This window comes from Gracilinanus agilis, chromosome 4, assembly GCF_016433145.1.
Source record: "Gracilinanus agilis isolate LMUSP501 chromosome 4, AgileGrace, whole genome shotgun sequence".
In the NCBI taxonomy this organism is placed as follows: Eukaryota; Metazoa; Chordata; class Mammalia; order Didelphimorphia; family Didelphidae; genus Gracilinanus; species Gracilinanus agilis.
The window spans coordinates 171,431,180-171,440,183 of NC_058133.1; positions in this window are offsets into that span (position 1 = coordinate 171,431,180).

A 9,004-nucleotide genomic window follows, 5' to 3' on the forward strand; every position below is an offset into this window, starting at 1 on the left:
AAAGCCTCTCCTTCCTCACTTCCCACTTTCAGAATCTCCAGTTTCTGGAGGAAACCAAGGAATCAGGAAGGGTCACCTCCTTCAAGAGGCCTTTCCTGATTCCCACATTTCCCCTCTGAAATAACTGCATTTATTTTGTAGAGAACCTGCACAACTTGTATGTCTCCAATAGACAAACCAAGGAATCAGGAAGGGTCACCTCCTTCAAGAGGCCTTTCCTGATTCCCACATTTCCCCTCTGAAATAACTACATTTATTTTGTAGAGAACCTGCACAACTTGTATGTCTCCAATAGACCGCAAGCTCCTTGAGGGCAGATAATGTCTCCTTTTGTCTTTGCATCCCTGGGAACTAGTGCAAGGCCTAGTACATTGGAGTTGTTTAATAAAGGCTGGGTGATTGACTGACATTTTTATACCAGCTGACACCCATGCTTCACATGTACTCTGTCTTTGCCACCTCTTCGAAGAATTCCTAGTTCCCTTCAAAACTTAGCTCAAATAGTGCAGTCTAGGTGAAGCCTCGAAGACACTACTTGCATCAAGGGATTTTTCTCCTCTTTAAACAACACTTTTAGATCTGGAAACTATACACAACCATGAAAACAATCATCTCAAGTTAATTACCCCTCTTCCACACCTGTTAGAGCTCCATTCCCTCTCCTCTCCAACTATTGCCTTTTCCCCAATTATATTGTGTTTACTTTGCAAATTCTTTTCTATATACATGTCATCTCCCCTAGTAGAATATAAACCCCTTAACAGTAGGAACCCTCATTTTTGGTTTTGTATCCCCAGTGCTTAGCACAGTTCCTGGCACGTAGAAAGCATTTAATATTTAATTTATGTTTGTTGGCTTATTGATGGAATTATCGTTCACATGATAGATCTTTCTGTAGAACACTGAAGTTAGATGCTAGCAGTAACAATTCCCCTGGGTACTGGTTGGTAGGCCCTACAAAATGGAAGTTATGCTGTCTAGAATTCAGGAAAGTGTTGACAGATGATCTTAGATGAAGGAAATAAATAAGCATTTATCAAATATTATTCCAGGCCCTGAGCTAAATGCATCATAAATATTTCATTGAATCCACACAACAACCCTAGAGGTAGATTTATGTATTATATTATTTATTATATAGATCTATCATCTCCACATAATCTGATAAGGAAGGCTTAGTTGATAAAGAAATAGTGGGACAGGGGAGTTGATCTTGACTGTTAACTCATAGCTGCTTCTCCGAAGTGCCATTGAGTCACAAGTTTATTATATATGAAAATTCAAACTCCCTTTCACCCACAAGCACAGAGTTTTACAGCTCTGTAGACATTTCAATTAGTTTAGACGATACACAGAAACTCAGAAACTTCAGGGTGAACATAAGAACCTGGCTGGACCTTCAGCTGAGTGATTATTAGCAAGCTAAGTCTGAGAATACTTTTCTCTGGGGCAAATGTTAAGCAGCCCAGGACCAGGTGCAGATCCCTGGGGTACTCTACTGGAGAGGGCCATAGAGAGCTCTAGTACACTCCTGGTTCCAAGGCATCTTGGTGGCCCCTGTTACTTTCCTAAGATCAATGGAGAAAGTAGGCAAAGATAAGAATTATCCACAAAATTTGGCATGCTTTAATGAAATTATTATTTTAGGCAAGACTCTAGAAGAATATTAGGAGAAACTGAGAAAAGTATTGGCTAAGAAGAAAATGGTCTGAAGCTTTCAATAGGCAAGTGCTAGTCCATTTTTAAAAAAACCATTACGTTCTGACATAATCAATAAAAGTAGGGGGTAGCTGGGTGGCTCAGTGGATTAAGAGCCAGGCCTAGAGACGGGAGATCATGGGTACAAATTTGATCTCAGACACTTCCCAGGTTAATGATCCTGGGCAAGTCACTTAACTCCCATTGCCTAGCCCTTACCCCTCTTCTGCCTTGGAACCAATACATAGTACTAATTCTAAGATGGAAGGTAAGTGCTTTTAAAAAATAAAAATTAAATTAAAAAAGTAGATCCAAGGCAGAAGAGCAGTAAGGGGTAGGCAGCTGGGATTACTTGCCCAGGATTACACAGCTAGGAAGCATCTAAGGTCATATTTGAACCCAGAACATCCTGTGTCCAGACCTGGCTCTCTTGAGTCACCTAGCTATCCCAAAGTGCCGATTTTGAAGAACCCCTGTCAAGTATGTGGCTCACATAGTATTTCAACAAGGTATGAGCAATGACTCAGAGAATATAGAAGTACCTCTGAATGGCTAATCTATAGAATTTTCAAGATCTAAGGATTTTCTAGGATTTGGTGATTGTTATCACACATTTATTAAGAACTATACTTCCATGACTAAACCACTGAATGACCATATTCATGATTAAGAGACAGAAACAGAAGGACAAGAAATATAAAGTTGTATCATAACTGACAAAGCCCTCAAATAAGATTTTTGTAAAAACTCTTAGCACAGTTTCTGGCCCAGAGTAGGTGCTCTATAGATGCTTATTCCTTTCTTATCTCCTCTTCTTTAGTGACTGATGAATGGGCAACTATGAATAAGCATTCAAAAACTTGGTCACCTTGTCATCTTGGTCACCACAAGCACCTGTATTAACTTATGCAGATCCGAACAAGCCTTTTTTCCTGTGTATGGATATTAGCATGGAGGATTTGAGAATCATTCTGTATCAAGAGTACAGAGATCACCAGAGTACAGCTGATTTTGCCAGCAGCGGACTGAGCAACTTCAGGACTCTTTCATTACCCAAGCTGGAGTTCTTGGCTTTGAAGTGGTCTGTGACTGAGAAGTTCAAAGACTATGAGTGTGGAATGCAGTGGCAAGTGTGACCAGACAAAAATCCATCCACATATATGCTGACTAGGGCCAAGTTAGTTGCTACTTGTCAAATACAAGTAGTTGTTCAGTCATTTCAAACTCTGAGACCTCATTTGGGGTTTTCTTTTTCTTTTTTTAATATTTTCTTTTTCTCTTATTTTTTTTTACCAATTATATGAAATAAATTTCCACACAAGTTTTCTTAGATTATATGATCAAACTTATCTTTTTTTTCTTGAATTTTATTCTTTTTATTTTGCCAATTAACTTCATACAACCCACGTGACTCAGCCGCTCATCCTTAGCTGACCTGAGGTACCCTTTTCAAAGAAAAAAAAAAGGTGTGTTTAGAATTTCCCTCAGGGGGATGGGATGTGTGTTAAGTTTTTTTAAATTTGATAATGTCAAAATATACGTATATTTAACTCTTTTTGGAGTAATTTCAAGGGGAAATGTATAATTCTCAGAAGAAAATGTATGTTTTATAATCTATAATGTAAAGTTTAAATTCTTTTGAGAATAATTTCAGGATAAGGATCTTGCCATCTCCCCAGAATCCAGACTACGAACCTGTTTGGTGAAGACACTATGAAGATGCCTGAAAAGCCTTTACTGTACCATGAAGACCAAAATTTGAACCTTGGGGTGCAGTTAATTGAATTTATGGGGAGTGGAAACTGAGTTGAACATATTGTTTTGATTGTACTTGTTATACCAATAGGGGACTGCCCCCAGATTGGTTTTTTTTGTCAATGCAGCTAGTTATATCCATTTGTTTATCCATTTCTTTTATTCCCCAAATTCCTGAATTTTTAGAAGTTGTCTATGTTTACAGGTCCAGCAAAGAAAAAAGACCAATTTTTTTTTTTGCCGGACCTCAGGGGGAAATGTTATTTGAAATTTGGGAAATGCCATCTAAAAGTATATATATATTTTCTATGGACTCGTAGGGACCTTAAAAACTACATTTCCCATGGTCCAACGGGTTTCCTGTTTTGGATTACGTATTCAAGGTGAGGGACTGTTTTAAATAGGGGGAAGTGACTTTGAACTTCCTCTTTAGCTACCTGAGCTAGCAGGCGCGGGAAGGTACAAAAGGTAAAACGGCGGAGACAGTTTGAATTCTTACCGGTGCGTGGTCTAATGATTTTACCAGCATGGCCATGGCTTTAATTAAAACATTAATTTATATTATTATATCAGTCTTTATCATTTTTAATCTTAACAGCCCCTAGCTACCCTGGGTAGTATTCTTTGGCAACTATAAATTCTGTATATATTACCAGAAGTGGAAGACTTACATAAGCATTAAAATCCTGTCCTGAGGGTTATGAGACCCTGAAGTAAGGGCAACATTTAAAGGAGAAAAAGCTAAGGTGATAACAGCATAACTAAAAGTTGGGGACTTCCATCAGATAGCCTGGAAGTAAAGTCTCTGTGAACTATGCATCTTTCTTGGTTGTCTGTGGGTGCCTGACTATAGGACAGATGACTGATGAGGGATAGCGAGAAGTTCTACTAGGTAGACCTTAAGGAAAGATATCAAGAGACTCAAGTTCTAGCCTTTTGAAAGCACCTTATTATGGAGACCATGGCAAAAGTAAGAACTACTTGGTGCAATACTGTTTTATACTGTCACTGATCCCATACACCAGGAAGCTGTAGCTGTAGAACCCCAAAGTTATGACAGAAACTAAGCAACCACAAGCAAACACAACCTAGGGACTCCCCGTTCAGGATGGCTCTGAGAAACCCAAGGTTACTAACAGGTCAGGATGTCTTAGAGAAATCCATGGTCACTAACAATAGGCTGTTCATTAGGCTCCCAAATGTAGCATAAAAACCCTACATACTTGGGGAAACAGTCAAAAACCACTAACTACAAAGGCTATAGAAGTTCCACTTCAGAACTACAGGGCACCCCTGAGTCTGCCCACACCCACCACCTTACCCTCCACCCCCTGAGTTTCCCCACCACCTTCTGAGCACTAGCCAGGAACTCCAAACGTATATAATCTTTACTCTGACTATGCCCACCCTCCCACCCCCCCATCCCCCGAACTCTCTTGCTGAGCTCCCCTAGTGGGCACTAGAAATAAAGACTTCCCTTTGCTTGGATTGCATTGTCTCCGTGTGCTCCTTGTTTGGCAATCCATTCGGACCCTAACATAGCATGTGTAGTGGCCTCATCCCAGTAAATCATCTTGAAAATCAGGCTAAATTAAACCATGTTGAGAGTAGCGAACAGTCCTCAAACCCATCTGTGAGTTAGGGGGTGGTCTACTGAAGGCGTGTGAAGACTTCTGGTAGAAGGGGTTTTTGAGAACAATTTGTTCCAGTGGCCAAGAAGGCAGTGGAAGCAAGCTCTAAAAAGTGCCTAGTGCTTAGTCAGACACTGACAAAACAAAGTCATCCACTGCATCTCAGTCTATCTATCACTAGTCATCTTAATTTTTATCTTGTCCCAGGACTTCAATAACTTTGGAAGAAAGTGAGGCTAACAGTTTTGTGCAACTCTGCCTCATTTAAATCCAATTAATGCTTAAGTCAAATGATATCATCAGTGATGTCATTTTGGTCCTTTTTGAGAGGTGGGTAATAGAATTTTGTACCCCAGAACTCCATTTCCCAGAATCCCTCTTTCATCCTTACGTTACATCCTTACGTTTTGGAGATAAAGTTTCTGTAACTTCGCCCTCACTCTCTCTCTTCTCCCGCTATCAAGGTCAGAAAAACTTCTCTTCACTCAGGTTCTTTCTATTTCCTCTACTTCAAGTGATTATTAATAAATCTTATAAAATATAAATACTTGGAGTTATTGGATATTAATTTTTATTTTACATTTTCGGTGAACCACTATGGAAGATAGACTCCTTGAATTTTTTTAAAAAAACCTTTGAGTAAAGGTTAGGGAGCAGAAAAGTTTTGCTCCTGCTGATAAGCTGCTTTTCACCCATGCTGTTTTTTTTTTTTTTTTTTCAATTTTTCTCCAGCCGCCCCACCTGGGGCTCCTGGCCAAAAGGGACTGCAGTTCATGCCCGATTGCACAAGGGTTTGAGAGTCATTTAGAAACACCTTGTTTTTTCTGCACAGAGAATGAGGTATAAATCCCCCCACCCCCACCCCAACTGGTTCTCAAGCCTGCACTAGCCATTTTTCAGCAGGGGAACACAGCATGGAGCAACCAATCCACACTATCCTAGCTAACCCCGGAAGGTTACCATGCTCTTGGCTGTGGAGATGGGGACTAAGGTATAACAGGGCTACTGGTTTTACTCCTGGGGTGGGGGGAAGGAATGGAATTCTCCCAAATTATTCCTTGTGAGGTTTTTTACTCCTAGGCAAGGCATACTAGGCTAGTGTCACCTATGGACAGGAGGTAGAGATGGCAAGCATGGCCCTGTTTCCTGCTTATCTCAAATAGCTCCAGTTTCCGGAGAACCTTACCAAGCTCACACGGCTTACATCTTTAGGATATTTTTTCTTGCTGCTATTCCTCAGGGTTCTTGTATTGATAGGAAACCTTGCAGTTGATAGCTTGCGTAATCTCGAAATTCAGATGGGAGATTCATCTCTCTATACCCCCTTGCAACTTTGGGCTGCCCAGTCTCTGCAGTGTATCCAATATGGGGTTCATCCACCCTATGCCCGGTGTGGGTATGGGGAATCCCAGAAGTGTGACCAAAGGAATCTAGATGGATGATGATACTGGAGAGGGGAAGTAACTTTAATGAGTCTGGAGGTGGATTTTAAGCCTTTTCAGACCCCATTGGTTTATTGATGCTAACTGTTTGAGTTTATTCCCATCCAAATAGTGAAGAACGCAGCTATTGGGATTGGAGAAAAGGACTCTTGAATTCAGTGCCTGTATCCTGTCACATATATTGTATTTGCTGATGGTTTGTTTTAAGATTTAATTTTTTTTTGTTAAGTTCACATATTAATCTAATCTAATATATTCTGTTATACTGAATCATTTTAAGTTACTGTATTCTGACCATTAGCTATATGTTCTGTTACATTGTCTTCATTTGTACCTCCCCATGTGACTAGTCTAGAGAAAATACCATTGCAAAAGTCCATAAACAATTTGCACAAACCCTTTTCCACGGTGTAGAAAATATAAGTAAAGGTAATGGAGACACCAGGGATATTACAATAAAACTAGGTGATTGTGGGTACACACACTGGAGTTTATGAGAGACTAGACCTGGACATGAAGACCAGAACAGCCAAGCTGCTCCTAACTGACAAAAGGACAGTTGATCAACTGTCACCCTGGGCCAGAGGCTTTGAATCCAACAGGCAAGGTAACAGGATATAACTAGTTTTAATTATGAACAACTAAAAGGTGGGATAGGGATGTCTACTCTAAAACCTTAAATCTAATGACAAAACCCACAGGGAAAGGGGAGGACTTATTTCTACACCAACTTAGTGATTTAAACTGACAGGGCCCAAGGAGCTGTAATGGAGTCTCTAAATGACTGCCTCAGTCTGGATCTGCCAGACTTGAGCAGCACAGCTAGGGGCTGATATGGCTTTGGGATTCTCACTGCAATCCACTGATTATCTCTGGATACCAAGAGCCACGGTGGTCTCAGGTACCAAGTAGGGAGGGTTTGCTTGAAACGCTGTCCACCAGATCTCAAACTTCTCCTCTTCCCTTGGCACAGCACTGTTGATCTTGTCTCTTTGCTAGATGCCACCACAACACAGGATCCTAGGGAAAATCAGGATACAGGATGTTCTTTTACTCTGAATTCTCCCAGGGCTAACCACAGTTTGTGTTAACCCCTAATGGAGTCCCACTCAGAGCACAACTCACTTCTTCCTGCTCCTTCATTCCATCTTGGAATTCCCAGCTCCAGCTCCTTCCTGCTAGGTACACCTTAATTCTTAATCAATAACTAATCTAATCTTCCTCACAACAATGGCAAAACCATAAATCCTTAGGGATACTGAGTTTGTCACAGGTCCATTGAGGGCACATGTTGCCTAAATGGCCTTTTGTTCTCTTTGCTTTTGTTAATTGTCACATAGATGATGATGGATTGACTCCATGAAACTGGTTACAACCTGTACACAACCTTTGGAGAATTTAATGACCTAAAAATTTAAATTGATTTTAAGGGGTCTTCGGAAATGATTTTCAGATATCTAGGAGCACCACTACCTCTGACTGATCATTTGCCTATCTTTGAATTGTTTGTAAAAAGAGATAATGGCCTATTTAGTAGTTGAAGTGAAGTACAATGGCATTATTGTATTCCCCACCTCCACACTTATTAAAAATGTAATGGATGAGACATTTGAAGTGATTTTCACTATTGTAGTCCTCTCCTCCACATTGCAAAGGATGGGACATATAAAGACATGCTGTCTACACTGTTACAGTCTCATACCAGAGTTGGGAGGTTTCCCAAGGTACTTGGTTACCCCATGATGGCTTATAATCTCATCTGGGAGGTGGGAAGGATTTTCCAATGGAGCCTAGTGTGGTTTTTATATTTGCAACTCTTCAGCTTATTCTACTCTTCCACCAGAATGATCTAGATTACTGGTGACATTTTAGACCCAAAAGGTTTTCATCAGCAGTATAGCTTTTTTTTTTCTGGGCTCCTTTGCCACATTTTGGAATGATGGCAATAAGAGACTTTGTTAAAAATATCTTAGCCAAGGTTGAAAGATTGGCTAGATCTGGAGAATTTGTGACAAGTATCCATGAGCTTCAAAAGTTGTTTTTTTTAATTTCACACAGCAAGTGACTATTGAGACTCATGTGAATCCTAATGATAGTGGGTTTGTTTGCTATTGTAATTAAATGGGCTCTTGTGACTTGGGGATTTTGGTACTTCTTTGAATGTGCATTACCTGTTATACTATTGTTTTATAAAGTTGTTTCATAGTGAAAATCATTTGCACTCACATTGTGGATCATGGCCAAGTTAAAAAGGAAATGAATCTCATTTTTAGGTAAGAAAACTTTGTATTCTGCCTCTACTTGGTTGACACAGTGTGTCACTGATTGTGAAATATATATATTTTAAAATTTTTATTATTTTTTTTCCTTGTATGTGCAATAGAGTATTTGAGCTTTCTTTTTTCTCTTAATTTTTTGTACTTGAAGCACATGTTATCAGTGTTAATGGTTTTTTGATTTTGCACTAGAGTAAGTTTA